The 21,105-nt window shown below is 41.7% G+C and overlaps 1 protein-coding gene, 1 non-coding gene and 1 pseudogene across 2 annotated transcripts in view; 2 read left to right on the forward strand and 1 right to left on the reverse strand.

The window, feature by feature from the left end:
* Positions 1-21,105, reverse strand: part of LOC143688686 (uncharacterized) — a 237,425-nt gene that overhangs the window by 39,820 nt on the left and 176,500 nt on the right. The gene's annotated exons all lie outside the window — the stretch shown is intronic.
* Positions 688-1,398, forward strand: LOC143686274 (prefoldin subunit 5 pseudogene; annotated as a pseudogene).
* On the forward strand, positions 8,037-8,143 carry LOC143689153 (U6 spliceosomal RNA). Its single transcript, XR_013178618.1, has one exon. It is a non-coding gene; the product is annotated as a U6 spliceosomal RNA (small nuclear RNA).

Here is a 21,105-nt window from a genome sequence, read left to right on the forward strand (position 1 = left end):
CAACCCTAAAGAGAGGTATGGAAAGATCAAAGGTGATGGTGGAGTTATACATGGAAGATAGGATTTAACAGATGACTATGAATGCTAAATCATTAAATTGATATCTCTTTTAGTCTCCAGTACTTTAGAGCAGCTAGAAGTAAAAACCTAAAATTGTGAAATTGTAACCCTTGTCAAACTCTGAAATATGTTCTACAACTAATTGTGAAGCTGTGCTTTGAAATTTATAGCTTTTTGTATATATGTTACTTTTCACAAAAAAAAAAAGAAGGAAAAAAGGTTGATTGTGTTGATAAGTATTTAAGACCTCTAGCTCCTATCATCTGGAGCAGCTAGAAGGAAAAATATGAGAGGATTACATGGTAGCCCATGACAAACTCTGGGATCTGTCCTGTAAGCACTTGTTGAAGAAGACTTTGAAAAGTATTGCTTTTTTATTTCTTTGCTTTGTTATATGTTATACTATACAATAAAAAAAGTTAAAAAAAAAAAAAAAAAGCCAAGTGCTGGCAATGGATGGGACCAGGTCTTGAAAACAGGTCTCTGGGTAGTATCTTTTTCTATCACAACAGATGGTAACTGTCAGTTGTGCATTAAGCAAGACATAATTTTTCCTTTAAAAAAAAATTAGAGTTGGAGACAAAGTTGTGGGCTTTTGGCTAACATTCTATGTGGTTGTGGCCACCTTGCTACCCCATGGAGATCTGCTGTGCTTGGGTGAGCACCATTCATTATTGTGTATAAGATACCTCTTCCGCAGAAGAAAATTGAGATAAAAACTAGTTTTCAAAGCCTTATAGAAGTGTAGGGTTGCTACTATGAATTTTTGTGACTGGCTAGATAGCTGCAAAGTTCATTGCTAGGTTCCCTAATGTTCACTGAATTTCTCTGATGTCTCACTCATGTAATTCCTCAATTAGGATGGTATCCTCCCCCTCATTAGTCTACCTTCCAAACATAGCGCAGTCAGTTAAAATCATGGAGTTGACTCTGACACAGCTAGAAGTGCTCAAGAGTCACTTGGACCAGAAAGTGAAACTCGTCCACATCCACTGCCCAGCTCAAGGTACAGACCAAGTACGTAGAAGCCAAGGACTGTCTGAACGTGCTGTACAAGAGCAATGAGGGGAAAGAATTACTCATTCCTTTGACAAGGAATCTACATTATGTAGAACATGTGCCACAGATGTGGGAAATGGCTACTCTGTAGAGAAGACAGTTGAGGATGAGAATGACTTCTTCAAGAGGAAGCTAGACTTCCTTACCAAGCAGGTGGAGAAAATCCAGCCAGCTCAGCAGGAGAAGCATACCACGAAACAGGCTGTCATGGAGATGATGAGCCAAAAAATTCAGCAACTCACAGCCCTGGGAGCAATGCAGGCTACTGTCAAGGCCTGACCCTGTTGCAGAAATGGGACAGAGGGTATCCTGCCACAGGGCCTGGGACTTTGTGGGTATGGCTTACTGATGTGGGGAAGACAAAGGTCTTGTGTTGAATGCTAATGAATGTGTCAGCTAGGACTTCTGGGAAGATGGCTGACTAGAGTAGCTCGAGATTAGGCCTGCTTCATGGAAAAGTTAGAGAAAGGACAGGAGGGCGACTGAGGCAGTGATTCGGGAGTGTGGCTAACCTGGGAGAGCCTTCTGCACCACATGCGGCAGCCCTGGTTGCAGAGGCCGAGGAACTGAAAGGCAGAGAGCTGGAGTCTGGTGCAGAGGTGCGGAGCCATGGAGTCCGTGGGAGTGCATGGATGGGAACAGGGGACTAGGAAGTAAGCCAGGCCGTGTTCCTTGGGCGTGCTACCCTCACCAGCACAGCCCCGTGACTGGTGACTCACCCCACACCCCACACACCTGAACCCCATCACCCACTCCCATTCCCCATACTCCAGGTGCCCCCCTCCCATCCAGTCCCTGCCCCACACCCCACCCCTACCCCCACCACAAGTGCAGCCCAACCCACCTCTCCTGCACCCCTCCTGAGCACTACCTCCCCCTCCCTGTTCCCTGCAGGCTGTTGCCAGTGCATAAAGGTTGTGGGCAGTAACCTCCATACCTAAGCTACCCCCGCACTACATGCATAGTGTCGCACAACCTCACCCCGCCCTCCCTGAGATCAGTGCACATCCGTTTATGGCATTCCCAGGCCCACACCATGTGCACGGGCCCCCAATCACGTCATTCAGCTCTGGGAACTGCACTTTACAGCAGTCCTAGAACCACGCATTTGCACAGCCCTCAGCCTCACCTCCCAGCTATAAGTGCTGACCTGCACAGCAGGGTCACATCTGCTCCCAATCTATGAAGGTGTAATGCCAACCTGCTGCCTCAGCTCTATGCATGCACAAAAAGGGCCCCATGCCTTAGACCAGCACACACCAGAGTTACACCCCCCAGACCGGAGCACCCGCACAGCTACATCCTCCCTGGCTGCTGGGCACCCATGTTCACAAGCATCAGCGTAACATCCCCAGCCTGCATGCATAGCTGCCCTGAAACAAATCACCATACTGAGTCCTCCACCCCGTGCCCTGCTACCTGCTGTACGACCATCCCACAAACACAAGGCCTTAGAATACTGAATATGTCAGCTAGGTAGGGGGAAAAAAAAGCAAGATGGCATCGATGATCCAGGTGACCAAGGGTCTGGGCCAGGAGTCTACTTTAAAGAAGTATACCCAGAAAACCACATATTAGGCCATTCACAGAGCAAATTATCCCCGGTCTTAGCTTTTCTCTAAGAATTCTCAATCAGAAGTAGTACCCAGGTATGGTTTGGAACAGATCTGAATTTGAGGAGCTTTGGAATTCTTGGCTGTTCCTGTGCTGTGAGGATGTGCCCTGGGCATGGCAGATATTGGGACACAAGATTGGTTCTGATTTGAGGATAGAGCTGAAAGGGCACACAGTGGCCTGCTGGGTCCGCTGAGAGCTGAAGCTGTATGGACAAAGATCATGATATCACCCTGGGCCCAGTGGATGGAGATATATCAATGAACTCTCAGTAATGAACTCACATTAGGGTGTAGGAGTGGGGAATGTGGACACCTCTGCCAGGGATTTGCTGACCTGGGCTAAGGTAGGCCTCCTATAAGCCAAATTCAGTCGATGATGCTACATTGAGAATTACTGTTTCAAAACAGAATTCTCCAGATATTTAGCAGGTTATGCTATGATTTAGATTCCAAGAGTCCTGGCCTGGGAAAGAGACAACCTGTGCCAGTTTCCTGAGATCTTACAGTACTCCAAGTGCTGGAAGAAAGGAAATGGCACACATTAGCTGAGCAATTGAGAAAATGTTAATAAAATTTGTATTTATTTTTTTGCCAGACCAGTCAGAGCAGGGACCTCTGTCCACACCTATGTCTGTGGGGTCAAGGGGAGTGGGCAGTCACCCCAAAATGGGAGGGAGAACTGTGTGGACAGGACTGCCTGATAGGAGCTGTGACATTAGCTATATTAGTTTATAGCTAAACTCCACTGGCCTGGCATAACAGGACCAGCAGAAGAAATACCCACCCTTGCACTACTACCACCTTCCCTTCCTGTCATTGACTCCCATTTGTTTGACCCAACCAGAAGCAGGAAGGCAAGAGAGTTGTGGATTATGTCCATCCAGGCCAGCCTTTGGGGGTACAGGGATCAGTGAATAGAGAGCTGAGCTAATGATAGATAATCAGCACAGGGGTATTTTAGTCAAGATCCTTCTGATTGCAAGTGACAGAACCCTATTCCAAACTAAATAGACAAAATAAATAAGGGATATCATTGGAAGACTCAGTGGAAAGGGCAGAAGTTCATTTGAACCTCAGGAAAACATAGCCAGTGATGTAAATGTCTTGGTTCTCATCTCTGCTGTTTTCTTTATTTCAGTTTTATTCTCTTACGTTGGTTTCCTCCATCAGCAGCTCTCACTATCAGCACCAGAGAAGGACTAAATCCTTTTGCCTATGCCTAGTTTGAAAAATCTCAGGCCTGCCTGAGGCTCAGGACCACTAGGTTCTACAAAGATACTGTTGTTGGGGCTTCAGGATTGGCGCCTGGTGGGGAGGGAGGAAATTTCCCAAATAAGGAAGTTTCCAAACCCAGAAAAAAGGAGGAGTGCTGGGCAGAAAAAGAGAATAGGTGTCTGCCCCAGAAAGAACTTGGAAGAGGGGCTAAGGATGGGGAAGAGGTGAAGGATGACTCTGTGTTCTTTGTCAAGTTTCAGTCTCTGGCTGAGATACATGGAGAAAGGGTAGGATTGGGCTTTGCCCAGAAGCCGTGAGCTTTGTTCATCATTCTCTTTCCCACTGCTATTGTAGACATGTTGCTGACTACCTTCAGGTGGACAAAAAGGGCAAAATTCTGTTTGGTGTTCAAGGCTCTGTGGGGCAGACCTAAATCTGGCTTTCCCATTCAATTGTCATTGCTCCCTGTGGCAACCCAAGGGTGGGGATCCTCTCCCTTAGGGGAAGAGAGAGAGAGAAAAAAAAAAACCACAGAGCAGCCTGCATGACCAGAGTACAGGACAGAAGGAAAACCACCTCTCTGGAAGGGGAGAGAATGGTCAAGCCACTTAAATAGACTTTCTGAAACTTCTTTGAATGATTATCTATTCTGTTTTCCTTATGTGTATCAATGCTGAATCTATATCTTGCATGTTTCAGGAAACCTTGAAATGTTACTCTTACCTAATAAAACAGTTAACTTTGTTAACAACATGTGCATACACTCCCTTGGCTCTGTGGCTCTGTACCTCCTTTGTCTATGCCCACTACAAAACCCTGCCTCCCCCTCTGATCACTGATGAGCACTGACTTCCATTTACAAGAGATCTGACTTCCATTCCTGACCTACCACCATGGGAAGAATCTTCTATTGATAAGTCCCTAATTAAAACTCATGGGTAATTCTTTGCCCTATGTGTTCTTTGGTCTTGGGGCTGTACTGGGTTTGAACATTCCCCAAGCAAATGGGGTTCTAGAAGCACCCATTTATTTCCCATTCCTTAGGAATAACCTACATGGGGTCTCTGGCTCCTTTTCTTACACCTCCTTTTGCCATAACCCTTCTTCTTTTTGATGCCCTGCTCACATCTTACCATCTGCAACCAAACATCCCTACTCCCACCAGTGGGAATCAAGCTTTCTGGACCCTGTTCTACATGTCAGAAGTCATTAAACATTTATCAAGGTGGCTTCACAGATTTCTTTGCACAGTTGTTTGCCTCCTTCACCAGACTGTGAGATCCTAAGGCAAAAGGGTCCCAAACACATAAACACCCTCAACTGCCTGGTGCGGTGTGTATTTTCAAATTATTGAAAGAACCCTGGGTGCTGCCAAAGGAATAAGGATTGGACCTCTGTTTGGCACCCCTCCCTCCCTGACTTCACATACCCCCAATTGCTTCCTCCTTTCTCCTAGGCTCTGTTTCTGTACCTTGTTCTTCATCAGTTAGTTATAAATATGGTCATGAAGATTGCAGTTTGGCTTTTAAAAACATGTACTGAAAACATCAACTTACAACCCTACTGTGGTTAAACATGTGATGAGGGTTGTGAAGCAGATAGAACTGTGCTTCCCTTTAGAAACTGATGTTATTCATAAGTGCCAGAAGTGAAATCTTGCTGGGAATGATATTTTCATAAGAACACTGAGAAAAGTATTGATTACTAAACCAAATTGGTCAAATTTGCCAAGGTATCAGACATCATTTGCCTAGCCAAACTGAAAGCCTCACCTGACCTCTGCAGGGGTTGCTGCATTAGAACTTCTTTTGTTCAGAGGCATTTTATACTGAAATTGGTAAACATGTAACTGTTAAGAAACAGAAGTAAAACTGTTAACAAAGTGAATGGAAAGCTAGTGGGCTTCCCTCTTTCTTTTTTGGTGTTAACCACAGGTGTCTTTAGTTGTACAAAGGCTTTCAAAATGAACTTTTTGGTTTCTATAGCTACTCTTGTGGACTAAAGTTCAACAGTTTGTGGGCTGGACAATTTGACTTGGTAACCCCCTAAGCACATTTGGAAAAAAAAGTAACTGTACATCTCTGTGAAGAGATCTGCTGAAATACAAGGAACAAAATGTCTCGAGTCATAACAACTCATTAATCCCACATCTGTGTCAGGCCATAGTAATCAACTTAATTTAATTTAAATTTAACTTCTAGGCACTAAAAAAATTACTATCCTTTATTTATTCTAAGAGGTAAAAGAAAGCACTTTAACATTCTCTTCAGAAGGCCAATAAAGTGACCCTACCTCCGTCCCCTGTCATCCATCAAACTAAAGAGGGAGTTGGAGATGGGGGAGCAAGGCAGGGGAGATGGCATTGTCCAGGAAAAATCGTGCAGGTCTTAGAAGAGAATTTTTTAAACCTTCCAAGAAAGACATAAAATTAAAAAAATACATTTTTATGGAAATCCCCACACACATACTGTCCAACCATATTATACAATCAATGGTTCACAATATCATCAAATAGTGTGTATTCTTCACCATGATCATTTTTAGAACATTTGCATCATTCCAGAAAAAAGAAATAAAAAGAAAGAAATTTTATATATCCTATGTCCCTTAACACTTCCTTTCATTGACCCACAGTATTTCAATCTACCCAATTTTAACCCTTTATCTCCCCCTATTATTTATTTATTTTTCATCCTTATTTTTGTTTTTTGATTTACTCATCTGTCCATACCTTGGGTAAAAGGAGCATCAGGCACAAGGTTTTCAAAATCACACACAATCACATTGTAAAAGCTATATACTTATATAGTCTTCAAGAATCAAGGCTACTGGAACATAATTCAACAGTTTCAGGTACTTCCCTCTAGTCACTTCAATACACCATAAACCAAAAAGGGATATCTATATAATGTGTAAGAATAACTTCCAGGATAATCTCTCAGCTCTGTTTGAAATCTCTTAGACTCTGAGAATTTATTTTGTCTCATTTCCCTCTTCCTCTTTTTGGTCAAGAAGGTGTTCTCATTTCCATGATGCCAGGTCCAAGATCATCTCTAGGAGTTCTATCCCATGATGCCAGGGAGATTTATACCCCTGGGAGTCATGTCCCACATAGTGGGGAGGACAGCGAGTTCACCTGCTGAGCTGGCTTAGAGAGAGAGGCCACATCTGAGCAACAAAATATGAATATAATGATTCAGCAGTAATACTCATTTGTTAAATCCTATCTTCTCTATATGGCTTTGCTTCTTTTTTACCTCATCCTAGAGTCCAGTTGTGATATTTGCATGTAAATATTTATTGAGCATCTATCAATCATCATTAAACAATAGTTCATAAGAATCAATATGCCTGTGAGGATTTACTCAGCAATTAAGAGAAGCTGGGAGATAGAGGTCAGCAATTGTCTTTGGTCTCTGCTCACTCAGCATGCAATCATGCCATGGTGCCATGTGCATTTTTATTCTACAGCATGGGGCAGCATGAGTTTAAATGACTAATGGTGGCTGGCCTTAGGAGACTCAAGCCCTGTAGGGTTTGGATTCTTGGAAGGCCTGTTTCCATCTGGGACTAAGAGGCCCCTGGATGAGGGCTACCTGGGATGGGAAGTGGGGAAGACTTAGCTGCCCTGCCTTGTGAAGTCCCTGAACTCCAGTGTTGCAGATGCTTTGATTCTCTGAGGGCTGTTTCTGAGAAGGGGGCATACCTAGGAAATGGTTGAGTCCCATTCAGAGGCATATGGCTCTACTATAGCTAGAAAGGGAGCTGGGAAAGCTGGTTTCATGGACCCTCCTGTCTGTTCTTTCCCTGCCTTTGTCCTGCATGCTCTGCTCCCCACCCCTCACTGCTCCCTGCAACCACTCTCAGTCTCCAAGTTTCCATTCCAGTTTCCTCTGCCCAGAATAGTCTTCTTGGTGTATCTCCTGCTTATCCTCAATATCCAGCATGACGCCACTTCTGGGAAATTTTTTTCCCACCCTCATCTGTACAATAAGGTGCCCTCCAGTGGCCTCTGTGCCTTTTGCCGCCACAGCCCTTATCAGTCAGAAATTAATTCCCACACTGTTGTAAAATAATTATAGTGATGTGCTCACTTCGGCAGCACATATACTAAAACTGGAATGATACAGTGAAGATTAGCATGGCCCCTGCACAAGGATGACATGCAAATTCGTGAAGTGTTTCATATTTCAAAAAATAATAATTATAGTGATGAATACACAACTATAACAAGTATGTGATGATATTGTGAGTCATTAATTGTATACTTTGGATGAACTGTATGGTGTGTGACGATATCTCAATAAAAATGTTTAAAAAAAAGAAATGTGGATATTAAACTGGAGAGCTTCTTTAGGTTAAAAGTTTCTTGTAAAAGTTTCTCACCATGGTGTTTAATGGATTATTCTGCATATTTATGCATTTAATAAATGGATGTTGATAATATTCATTTAATAAATGGCTGTTCATTGGTAAAAGAAAAAAAAAGAACAGAAAGTAATTGCCATGACTTCCCACTCTTGTGTGGGTTCCTTGAGAGTAGTGACAGTGCTTATTCATTTAATCATTGTTTCTCTAACATACAGTGTCTGATGTATAGAAAGTGCATAGTAAATGTTTGTAGAATAAACTAATAAAAATCTCCATTCCTTTACTCTCTACATACCCCATTTGCTAGTGAGCTGCTGACTGCTCTCCCCCCAATTCAATAAAATGGTGTTGAAAAAGTGTACACTTTTACCTGCCTCCCTGGGTGTTGAAACAATTAATGCTTATTGGGCAATGACGGTTTTGTAAGGAGACTTAACCTCCTTGGAGGAAAGGGACCGTGCATATTTAAGAACACAATAATAACTCTGGTCCATGTTTATTGCAGCATCTCTTCTTGTACTTGGCTTACAGAGAATATAGGTGCCCTTCACTGCTTGGGAAAGTGGTACAGTTTTTAAAAATGACAAAAATTCCACAACATACTATGCCATTTTCTTGTCAGATGAAATAAAAATAATATTCTGACTGAACAAAACAACATTGATTCACTGTACTCTTCACTAAGGTACTGTTGTTTTGTTTGTTTGTTTACTTTTTTGAAAGCACATAGATTGCCAAAACTTTTTTTTCCTTTCCTGAGATAAAATAAACAGATATCACATGGCATATTGCCATTGCCAGCAGTTACAGAAGGTGAGTAGGACAAAGGTTCAGAAATGAAGCCAAGAAAAAGAATATTCATTGGGCCTCAGTGGTTGCTTTACTTGGCCCCTCAGAAATCCATAGGAAAGTCCTTCTGTGTAATTGTGAGAATCTGTTGAACACAAATCTCTCCCTCTCCCCCAACAACTAGCTCTATTGTGTCCCTTAATTTTCTTTTTGTATGCTGTATAGTGGGGTCACATTTCATTATTTTTCCATGTGAGCATCCTGTTATTGCAGCACCATTTGTTGAATTTTTGTTTCTTGTATTTTGTTTGTTTTGCTTGCTTGTTTGTTTTTGGGGAAGTGCATGAACCAGGAGTCAAATCCTGGTCTCCTGCATGGCAGACAAGAATTCTACCACTGAACTATCCTTGAACCCCTTCCCTTAATTTTTTTCAAAATAAACTCTTCCACCTCCATTTGCTTCTGGTTTCACTGACTGTGAGGACTTCTACCTATGATGCTGGGTGGAGCTGGGAATTCCACTGCAATGGTTTGAATCTGCTTGTGCCCCAGAAAGACATGCTCTTAAATCTAATCCATTTCTGTAGGTAGGACCATTTTAAGTAGGACCTTTGGATGAGAACACTTCAGTTAAGTTGTGGTCCAACATATTTATGATAGGTCTTCTTCCTATTACTGGAGTCCTTTATAAACAGAATGAAATTCAGACAGAGAAAGAAAATACCACAGAGGAAGCAGCAAGAAGCTTCAATCAGTGGAACCTAGAAGAGAAGGGAGAGATCAGGAGATGCCACCATGTGCCTCGCCATGTGAAAAGCTAAGGACCGGATTGCTGGCAGCCAGCTCCAGAACATAATAGCCTTTATGTAGAAAAATCACCCTGATTTTAGCCTTAAAACCACAAACTAATAAATTCCCACTTGTCAAGCCAATCCACTTCATGGTATTTGCTTGAGTAGCCTAGCAAACTAAAATATCCAATTTCCAACAATATCATCACCTAGTCAAATAAATACTAAGAAAAGGCTTAAAAGCTTGAATTTTCTGGGAAAACTTCAAAGATGAGCATAAAATTATGCACCAAATCCAAAATTGTTAAAATGGCTTCATGCTTTAAGGGAATGAGTTTGTTGCATTCCTCAGACACCTCCAAGATAATGTCATAAAAATGCCACCATGGAGAGAGACAACATTATCAGTTTCACCAAGGAAAATTTACATAAACTTTTCAAGTGTAAGAAGAGCTTTGACCAACTGGAAGGTGGGGCAAATGCTGGTAGTGGGGAGGGGTTGGGTGGGGGTGGGGTGGAGAGGAAGCATAGCAGTAACAGACTAGATTACTGCTTCATCACTTAGCAGCTATGTAACCTGAGCAAATTACTTCATTCCTGATGCTTATCTTTCCTATCTCTAAATTTGAATTTCTGGCTACTTAATAAATTCATTGTTCATTCATTCAATTAATAAATATCAATTTACTGAGAAATTACTAGCAACCAGATACCATGGTGGGTGCTAGAGATTAAAAAATAAGGTATGATATTCTCCCTCAAGGATTCCATTATTTATACAACAGCAGAGACAGTTGAATAAATAAAATAAGTTCAGTGCATTGTGATAAATGCCTTAATACCATTAACTTTAAGGTACTAGGGTAATAGAAAGGAGAAAGTGATCCAGCCTACTTGGGTAAATCAAAAGCCTTCCAGAGTGGTGCGTCAGTGGCTCAGTGGCAGAATCCTCGCCTACCATGCTGGAGACCAGGTTTGATTCCTAGAGCCTGTCTATGCAAAAAAAAAAAAAAAAAAAAAAAGTCCTTTGAAGAAGACAGGAAGTTCAAGCACCATTCATGTTTAGCATATGAACAGAAGTGAGAAATGGAAGGACACCAAATGCAAAAGCAACAAATTGGCCAATGCATGACATTGTGAAAACTTCAAGAGAGTTCATGAAACCTCCATCGGTTCAGTAACTCTCTATATTTAAAAAGTAGAAGAAGACTTCTTATCCGGGATGAAAAGGGTTAGCAAAGGGAAGGATGACATCCAGTTTTCTGCATTGAGTGGTTCAGTCGAGGGTGATGTCTACTAAAGGACATACTACTGACAGACATTGAGAGGAGGGGATGGGGGAAGATAATGAGATCACTCTGGGAGAAGTTGAATATGAAGGTTCTGTGAAACCTCTAAATGAAAATGTCTTGTGAGCAGTTTGATGGAGTGGATCAGTTTGATGGAACTTGGGAAAGAGAATTGAACTGAAGATTTAGATTCAGACACAGGGCCTTTTATGTGGGACCAAAGGAGCACTTGGGTCTTTTCTCCCTGACAGACTGGTCTCAAGGCAATGTGAGGAGGTGGGCTGCAGCAAAGAAAGCACACTGTTCCTGTGATGGCAGTGGGTCGTATCAAAGGGGGAATCCATGGTTCAGCCTTGGGGAGAGAAGCGATGTGCTTGACAAACCCTGTTGTCCACCCTTAGAAAAGAATTGCCATCAAAGAAAACCTTCCATAAGCCAGAAATTACTGTCAAAATAATTCAAATTATTAGCTTGCATCTCTTTGACATTTTAAATGAATACATACATCACAGAAGTACTTCTTAAAACTTCTGTTTCTCTTCCTGGTGCCTACCCATGCAAAAAAAAAACAAAACAAAACAAAACAGAAAAAAACAAACCTCATTCTTTCATCACATACTACTCTTCCAATACTCAAGTTCCTGAAAAGCCTTCTCCCTTATCAACTGTTCCTGTCTTCCTCCAACTTTCTCCTTATTCGCCATCACAAAATCTCCCAAGAATCAGCTGGGTAAGACAGGAAGAGACTTCTCTAGAGGGGGACAGACAGAGGGAAAAAGTGAAGCTAGCAAAGTCAGAATCCTTTTAGAGCCTGGAGGAGGAGAATGGAGGTTGGGAGTACTCATGCATTAATGATTTTTTTCCCCTGTGTCAGTAGAATAAAAAAGCCAGGCTGATTATCTAAATAAGGCATGCATGCAAAGAGGCTTAGTAGAGAATAAGGATCATAGCACCAGGGAGTGGGATGGAAACCAGAGAAGAAAGTTGTAGGCAGTGGGTGAAAGGTGTTCCCTCAAGAAAGTCCTAAGCTGCAGGGAACTGCAGCAGTGGAGTTTTAGGTTCTTGTGATCTCCAACATGGGGAGAAGGAACAATTAAAGGTGTTGGTAAGAACTGGACATCATTGGAAGAAAGTATAGAATGAGAAGCAAACAAGAGTCAGGATACAAACTTAGGGAACAAGTTGAAAGAGAGTGTCAACAAAGGAGTCTGATAAGAAATGGTCAGAGTGGTAGAAGGGAACTGAGAGTTTGTGGTGTCCTGGAAGTTAGGATAATATGTTCAAGGAGATCATGTCAAATATCTCGTAATGGTCACATTTGATAAAGAATGGAAAGTATCCATTGGATTTGGCAATTAGGAGATCACTGTGACCTTAGCAAAAGCATCTTTAGTTGAATGGTGGTATCAAAAGGCAGATTGCAGTGTCTTAAAGGAGAATGAAAGATGAGAAACTTGAGACATGACAAAAGCTCTCTTGAGAAGCTTGTTTGAGGAGACCAATGAGATAGGACAATAACTAGAGAAGTATATCCACTTCTTCTCTTCCCTCCCCTTCCCTTCCCTTTCCTCTTCCTCCTTCCTTCCCTCACTTCCTCCCTTCCTCCTTTCATTCTGATGGGTAAGAATTGAACCTCTTTTAAGGTTGTTGGGTATGCTCTATAGGTGAAGAGTCTAAACTTTCAGAATGGAAATTACAGAGGGAGGAACATAAATGGAGAATTCACCTTAAACAAGAGCAGGGATATCCCTTCTTCTGAGACTGTAGTGAAGGAAATAGGGGAGTAGAAGATACAAGGATGTTTTAATGGGAAAACAGGCAGTGATAAATCAGAAAGTTGAGGGAGTTTCTGCTTCCAGGTTCCCTGGAAGAAGGGGGTGGTAAGTTCATCTGTTGAGAGTGAAGTAAGGAGGCAGTAGTTGGGTAAGAGGACTTAGGGAAAGCAGTGACAATTTAGAATAGCCACAGTACAGATTAGAAGAGGGGACAAGATGAATGGCACAGAGGGACCTCATGTTTTAGATACCTTTCTATTTTCTCCAGCAGCACCAGGATGATGGTACAGAGATGCTATCATGAGATGCATTCAAAATGGCTAGTTGAGGCAGATGAGTCATTCAATAAATGCAGGTTCCCCCACTAGGAATTGGCAGGTTAGGTAGTATAGAAAAACATGCAATTATGACTTTCAGGCAGGAAGAAATGGGAAGTTAAGGTCAAGGTCATAAAGGTCTTCTAAAATTGTTGGCTTAAAGTTTGGGCAGATAAACTGCAAAATATCAGATGGTGCCACTTGCTTATTGTTCCTGGGGCTGTGACTGCTCTTATCTTGAGAACACAACAGGAGCAATCAACTCCCTTTCAGCCCTTCCCAAGTCAAGGGAGATGAAAGAGTTTTCAACAGATCCAATCCTCTTGCCCTTGCAGTCAACCTCCAACATTCCTAGAAGTCGTGGAAGCAAATTTTAGGAACTTGCTCACAGTGTAAGAAATGACACCATTTCTTACAACTCTGCATGAAAGCAGACTATCTTTTGTTTTCTTTCTTCTTTTTCTTAGAATCATCTGAATTCAGATAAGGTAGAAGCAAAGCAAGACAGCAAGAGCCACAGGCAACCAATTTATCCTCTTTTACTGGACCAAAAAAGCAAACTTATCTCCTGGCAGATAGGAGTCAACATAGGTAAGGAAGAAGGGTTGATTTGGTAAAAAATGTTCAAGGATACATGGCGACGTTCCCAAATATGCTACTCCTTGAAACTGCAATAGGGCTTAGGTAAGAGTTAAAAAATAAACCCATATCTGAACCAGGGTTGATCTTGTAGGATTAATCTTAATTTGACTAGGAGTCACTCAGATGTGCATGTGAGGGTGAGATAGTGCAAAGGGAAGGAAAGGAAACTAATATTTGTTGGTGTGGAGTGTTGAATTATGTATCTCCCCAAAACATGTTCTTAAACTTAATCCCATTCCTAAGGGTGTAAACCCATTGTAAATAGGACCTTTGGAAGATGTGGTATGGCCAACTGAATCATGATTGTTCTTAATCCTATTACTAGAGACCTAATAAAGAGAGCCACAGGGAGGAGCCAGAAGCTGTAAATCAAAAGAACCAGAAGAGAAAGGAGAGGACACAACTATGTGATGGTGAAGCCAAGGAACTAAGGATTGCCAGTCAGCCAGATTGCTACTGACCCCAGGAGGAAGTCTAGAAATAATGAGCCCATAAATTCCCATTGGTTAAACCAAACCATTGTGTAGTATTTGTCACAGCAGCCTGGAATCTAAGACAGGTAGGTTCCTACTATGTGCTAGTAACTCACTTTTTCTCATTTAATTCACATATCAACCCTCTACCAAAGATATGGCTTTCTTCATTCGATAAGGGAAAGAAACTGGGGCTCAGAGCTGTGAGAGACCCTGCCCAAGTTTATATGTGCAGTTCAGACATGGACTGTGGAGAAGGACAGAAATGCCTTGGTTCTTCATTCTGCTGCTACCCAGCCCTGTGACTTGGGAAGGTACTTAATCATGATGATAATGACCTGTGACGGTCAATTTTATGTGTCAACTTGGCCAGGATACTGTCCTCAGTTATTTAACCAAATACTATTCCAGGTATTGCAGGAAAAGTATTTTGTAGATGTGTTTAGTCTATAATCGGTTTACTTTAGGCAAGGGAGATTTATTTAGACAATCTGGGTAAACCTAATTCAATCAGTTGAAAGGCCTTGAGAGCAGAGGCGAGGCTTTCCTGAAGAAGGATTTTCTATGAACAGCAGCTTTACCCCCAGGCCCAAGAGTTTCAGCCTGCCTTTTGGATTTGGGACTTGCCTAGACAGCTCCACAATCACATAAGTCAACTCCTTGCAAGAAATCTGTCTGTCCACTGGTTCTGTTTCTCAGGAGGAACGCTGACTGCTATGGTAGTTCTTAGATGTGTTGTGAAGATTAAATGATGTTATGTGTTATTGTATGGGAAGCACTGACTCAGAGTCAGGCACATTAAAAAGCGTTGGAGAAATGGGAGTTACTAACATGACCCTGAATGATTTTTGCATAAACTCTTCCAGTTCTGATGTTTTCTGGGACAGTTTTGGCCTAATTTATTAGATTTTTATTAGGTCTTGTCTACTTCCTCCAGCCACCAGACAAGTTCTATTCTATTACCGGTACTTCAGGGCTTCTATAGAAATGTCCCTCTCATTGCTGGGTGGTTCATGGCTTGGGAATGTAAGCTAAGTTTAATATTAATTGAACAAAGCACTCATGTCAATTCAGTCAATGATTACAGAACTCCTGCTCTGCACCAGACTCTGGGGTTTGGGGATATAAAAAAAGTATTAATCCTGGTTCCTGCCCTTAAGGAATGCAGGGAGACACCTCAAAATTAGATGCTACTATGAAGGAGTATATAATTAAGTCTGAACACTGAAGGAATTGAGAGAAAGAAGACAATAAGATCATTCTGAGTTGGACTGATCAGAAAGGCTTAATAGAAGAGGTAAGACTTTTGTTAAGTGAAATGGCTATGTAAGAAGAGAAAGATGTTAAATCATCAGTGCTCAAATGTGCAACATGTATACCAAAATCAAATGGATGAGATTTTTTTAAAACTGTTTGCATTGTTACTCCCTTTCTTGCCACAGATGATTGAGAAATGAATACCTCCTAATTTCAGGCTTCCTCTGTTATTCTCCCTGACATGGACACCATCCGGACTTGTTCTGCACAAGGAAGAGTGTGGAAAGTCGGTCCACCAAATCACACACATTTACCTATGCACACCCACAGACGACCATCCATGAATGTGGGGACTCCCTCAGACCATTTAATTTCCTTAAGGCAGAGTCTTTGTTTCTCTTGTCCACTGTACACCTACACACCTCACACAAAATAGGCCTTCAATAGACATTTAAGAAATAAATAAATGAAAGCAAGGGGAAGGCTCACTGCTTCCCAAAATGTGAGAGACAAAAAGGGGAAGTTTCCCATGTGAAACTCTCAAGGACAGTTAAACCCTAATAAGAGTGGTTTTTTTTTTATGTTTTTGAGATTCTTTAATTTTCAGTGTCAGCCCTATCAGTCCGCTGTCTCCACTCCCTGCAAAATGTTGTTCAAGTCCCATGGCAAAGCTTCTTATTCAGAGAGCCACTGATAGAACTGCTTCCAAAAACTTGCTGGAGCTGAACAAAAAAACGGGTGGGTGTGAATAGAAGAAAATTTATGCTTGAATGACAAGCAAATATCAGAAGGATTAATTTTACAAGTTCACCTTTGTGATCAGATAAAGGCAACTTGACTTTTTAAAGATGATATTCATTTTTGCCAATTTAATAAACAGCTCTTAAGCAATATTGATAATCATCTTTAATGGGCAGAAACAAAGAAGTCTTATTAACATTTAAATTTAAATCATTCACTAATATTACTTTAGTTTATTGCCTCTTTCATCATCATCTTTTGCTAAATGAGTTTAAAACCATACTTGGTGATGTTTGTAAACAAACCAGAAATTCTCAAGACTGTGGTCTAATGAAAGCAAATAAACAAGGTTTACAAAATAATTCAGAATACTGAAAGAGTCAGTGTTTGGGGTGTAAATATAGATTTTTACAAACAAGAAGTCAATAATCCCAGATCAACATGCATAAAGATCACTATAGAGACTGGAAATGGAAAAAACATCCTCTGGATTCAGAAACATCTACTAGCCAACTGCAAAATAATTCTGTCCATGAAGTTCCAACTTGATGATTATTAATATTTATAGCCAAACAATTATTTCACAATTGTTCACTGAGAGCCAACTATGTGCAATGAATAGTTCTCAAACACACTTTATCCAATCAATGGCATCAGTAGCCACATTTTTAGCAAGGGCTGTACTATGGGGAGAGTAATACAGTGTACATATGCTGTTTTGGCCTGACCAACTTCTATGTATTTTCCCCTTCTTCTCTTAACACCTGAATTTTCCTTTGGTGAGTCACCATCCCCTACTCTATGCCTTGTGTTTTTATGGGATTCACTTCATAGATTTACCTCCTAGCATCAAGGCTTATGGAAATTATGTCCTCCTGAATCATCCTTTGGATATAGTGACTGATTTAGAGATGGGCATAAACATACATTGAAATAGAGATGGTGTTTTAGTCTGCCAAAGCTGCCAGAATGCAACACACCAGAGAGGGATTGGCTTTTAATAAAAGGGGATTTATTTAGTTAAAAATGTATAGTTCTTCAGAGGAAAGACAGCTAACTTTCATCTGAGGTTCTTTCTTACATGGGAAGGCACAGGGCAATCTCTGCTGGCCTTCTCTCCAGGCCTCTGGGTTCCAAAGCTTTCCCTGGAGTGATCCTTTCTGTGTCTCCATGGCCTGGGCTGAGCTGCAAGTGCTGAGATTAGGTATGCTGAGCAGTTTGGGCTGTGCTGCATTGAGCTCTCTCATTTAAGCATCCAGCCAATTAAATCAAACATCATTCATTGCAGCAGGCACGCCCCCTAGCCGACTGCAAATGAATTCAGTGACCGATGAGCTTCACATGCCATCGGCTCATGTCCACAGCAACAGAACTTGGCACCTCCACCTGGCCAAGTTGACACCTGAAACTAGCCACCACAGATGGGAATGGTGCTATAAGTTGGGCCAATGAAACTAAATTCTGGGTTTTGTTGGAAAAACTTGGGCAAGAGAAGTTTGCAAGCCTTGCAAGCCATAAGGGTAATAAGCAGCTGTGGGCTGCCATGAGCTTGAGACCCTGTTTCAAAAGACAGTAACAGGAAGGCATGTAGAGCCCAGAGATGGAAAGAGACGAAGTTTTAAAGAGGTGCTGGGTTTCTTCGACTTGCCCTTAGATCTACTCTCTCCCTTTTCTGTATGTGGACTAGAAGAGCCTGCTGGCTTCCAGATAAGAGCACTGGCAGGAGATCAGAGTCAAGTTGGGTTCTTTATTCCTCCTGGTCCTCCCTGTGGGGTCTCCTCAAGCTGTCTACATCTCTCTAGAGACAGCTATAGCTGCGTCAGGGATCTGTCTCCACACAGCTCTGCCTTCAAGTCCCAGTAACCACTATTGCTTTGCTTCTTCAGGCCTAGAAGTAGTAACAATGTCCTATTATTACTTGTTCTGGTAACTCCCAATTTTTTTTTTGGTAATTTTCCCAAATCCTGCCCTCACTTTTGTAAGTAGTCCTCTGTTTAAAACCAGTTTGTGTCATCTATTGTCTGCCAGGTCCGTGACAGATAACATGGCATTATTTGAGTTCTGGACCTTGTCATACTTAAAGATAGTATTAATCCTGGGCTCTTCAGTTACATGAGCCAGTAAAACTCCCTTTTTCCTTAAGGTTGTTTGAATTGGGTTTTCTCTCATCTACAACAGAGTCCTAATACAGATTGTTAGGTTTTTAAAATGGACTCACACAAGACATCTATATATATTTTAAAAGGCACTTATGGACCAGAACTGGGGAAGACAGTTCCAGAGGCCACCTGTCCTCCAGCTGCCTTGGGAGACAATCCTAGAAGCCTGCTACTCTCCAGTTCCCCCAGCCTGCAAAGTCTCTCACCTGTGGCATTTATGTTTCTCAGTAAGTTGGCTCCATTTTTCCTTGCCACTGACTGACCAATCCTTCCATATTCTCTAGTCCAAAGGTACTTAACTAATTGGCTTGGCTGCCTTATTTTACTAGGGCTGCCATAATAAAGTACCACAAACTGGGTGGCTTAAAACAACAAAAATTTATTGTCTCACACAGTTCTGGCGGCTAGAAGTCTGACTCAAAGTTTTGGCAGGGCCATGCTTCCTCTGAAGTCTGTAGGGATCTGGAGATGACTTTCTGGCAATCTGTGGTGTTCTTTGGTTTGTGGCATAACTCAATTTCTGCCTGTCAGATAGCTGCCTTCTTTGTTTGTCTGTGTCCTGATTTCCTCTACTTACTAGAGCATTAGTCATACTGGATTAGGGTCCACCCTTATCCAGTTTGGCCTCCTCTTAACTAATAACATCTTCAAAGATCTTATTTCTAGATAGAATCAGATTCACGAGAATGGAGATTCAGACTTGAACATATATTTTTGGAGGGGGGGTGCACAATTCAGTCAATAACTTTGGCTAACAACCATCAATACTATTGGAGTGAGACTTTTGCACTGACCTACTTTCTGGGTTTCTGGCCAACAATGGATGAGTTGCCTCTAGGTCATATGCCCACTTGCAGTTCCACCAGTGGCTACCATGCACAAGGAACAATACCATACTATTTCCCTGTATGGAAAGTGGGAAAAGGGTCCGTTTCAGCTAGAAACAGATGCTGGACACACAATGACTGACAAGTCCAGCATTTGGTCTCCTGGGCAAGTGACATCACTACACAAAAGCATCAATATCTGCACATATGGCTCAGATTGACTTCAATTTTTATTGTCATAGCCAATTCTAGATTCCAGTTACTCACAAGGCCCACTTCAGTGATCTTGATTTTTATGAGGGACCCCAGAATCATTACCATAAACACTCTCTTTTGCTTGATTTAGCTGAATGTAAGGTTATGTTACTTTAAAACAAAAAAGCTTTCATTAAAATAGTTCCAAAAAAGAAAAGCAAATTTGTCCAGGGAGGAGGAATCTGTTTATGAGTAAACATGAGTTTTATGTGCCACCAACTTTATGACTATGCTTGAGTCACTTCCTCTCTTCATGTATAATCTGTAAAATAGGAATAATGAATAACGTCCTCTATTGCCTAGAAATGTTGCCAGAGAACCTCAAGAAGGTACTTTAAGAGGTCATGTACTCCTATCTCAGGGAGGAATTGATTTTTTTTTTTTAGTTTCTTGAACCTTAAAGAAGAGAATTGTTCCAAATTTTCTGAAATGTTCACTTACTCATATATTTATTTTCTACTGTTCCTCTAACTTCCAGGCAGCTCTTTCTTTACTTCCTTCTAGTATCACAGAGACAAAAGCTCAAATGGGCACAGGATTTAGGTTTAATAACTTGTGAAGCTGACAGCATGTGTTGGACAGTTGATTGTATTCCTGTCCATAGTAATTTTCCCCTTTGAAGAGTTTGGGCTAGGAGGAGTTAGTCTGGGGGTTTGGGCCAGCTCTTAGGCTTTCAGCCCGACTCTTCTGTCCAAGTAGGAACCCCCAGGAGAATTGCCCAGGGTTCTTCCCTTGCATCAAGGTGCCTGGAGTTGTTGTAGTCTGAGTGAGAGGTAACTTGGAGAAGCGTACCCTTAATATTACCCTGAATATTTTCGGGTCACATATAAAGCCACCTTTTCCTTACTAGAGACAGATCAAAAAACATTGAAAGTTTTAAATAGGAGGGCCTTAAGACTAAATTTTCATTCTAGAATTTTCGCTGTGTATCACTTTGGATGGAGAGCAGTTTGGAGGTGAGCAGGAAGGAGACTATGCCCGGTTAGAAGGCTACTGAAGGATGCCAGGCTGGGGGTGATGGTGGCCAGAATGCAATAAAGTATCAATGCCATTGTAAGGAGAAGAAGCGTGCAGAGAGAAAAATGTGGGTGTTAGCAGTGTGGCTGGAGCTTGCTATCTAAAAGAAGAGAGTTCAGGTGCATATATGTGGTGCAGACTCTTGGTTTTGGAGTTGAGGAATGGAGTTGAAAAGTCGGGAATGGAAAGACTTTGTACTCAGTTTTCCTCTCTGCCCAATGCTGGAAGAACTGGACACCTATCAGGATACAGACTCCTTAAAAAGGCAAAGAGTGGGTAAAATAGAATGCTTTTGTGCAGCAGAGGCAGCAGGCTGGAAGGAGAAACCTCCAGGTCCTCTGGAGCTGGGCACATCGGATGAAGAGCAGGAAAGCAGCTCTCTGAAAGTTAGCACTGCCAGGCTGAGAGGCACATTCAGCAAGGAGTTGAAAAGTCTTAGTATTCCTCAGAAA

Source organism: Tamandua tetradactyla, chromosome 6 (genome assembly GCF_023851605.1).
Source record: "Tamandua tetradactyla isolate mTamTet1 chromosome 6, mTamTet1.pri, whole genome shotgun sequence".
Classification (NCBI taxonomy): domain Eukaryota; kingdom Metazoa; phylum Chordata; class Mammalia; order Pilosa; family Myrmecophagidae; genus Tamandua; species Tamandua tetradactyla.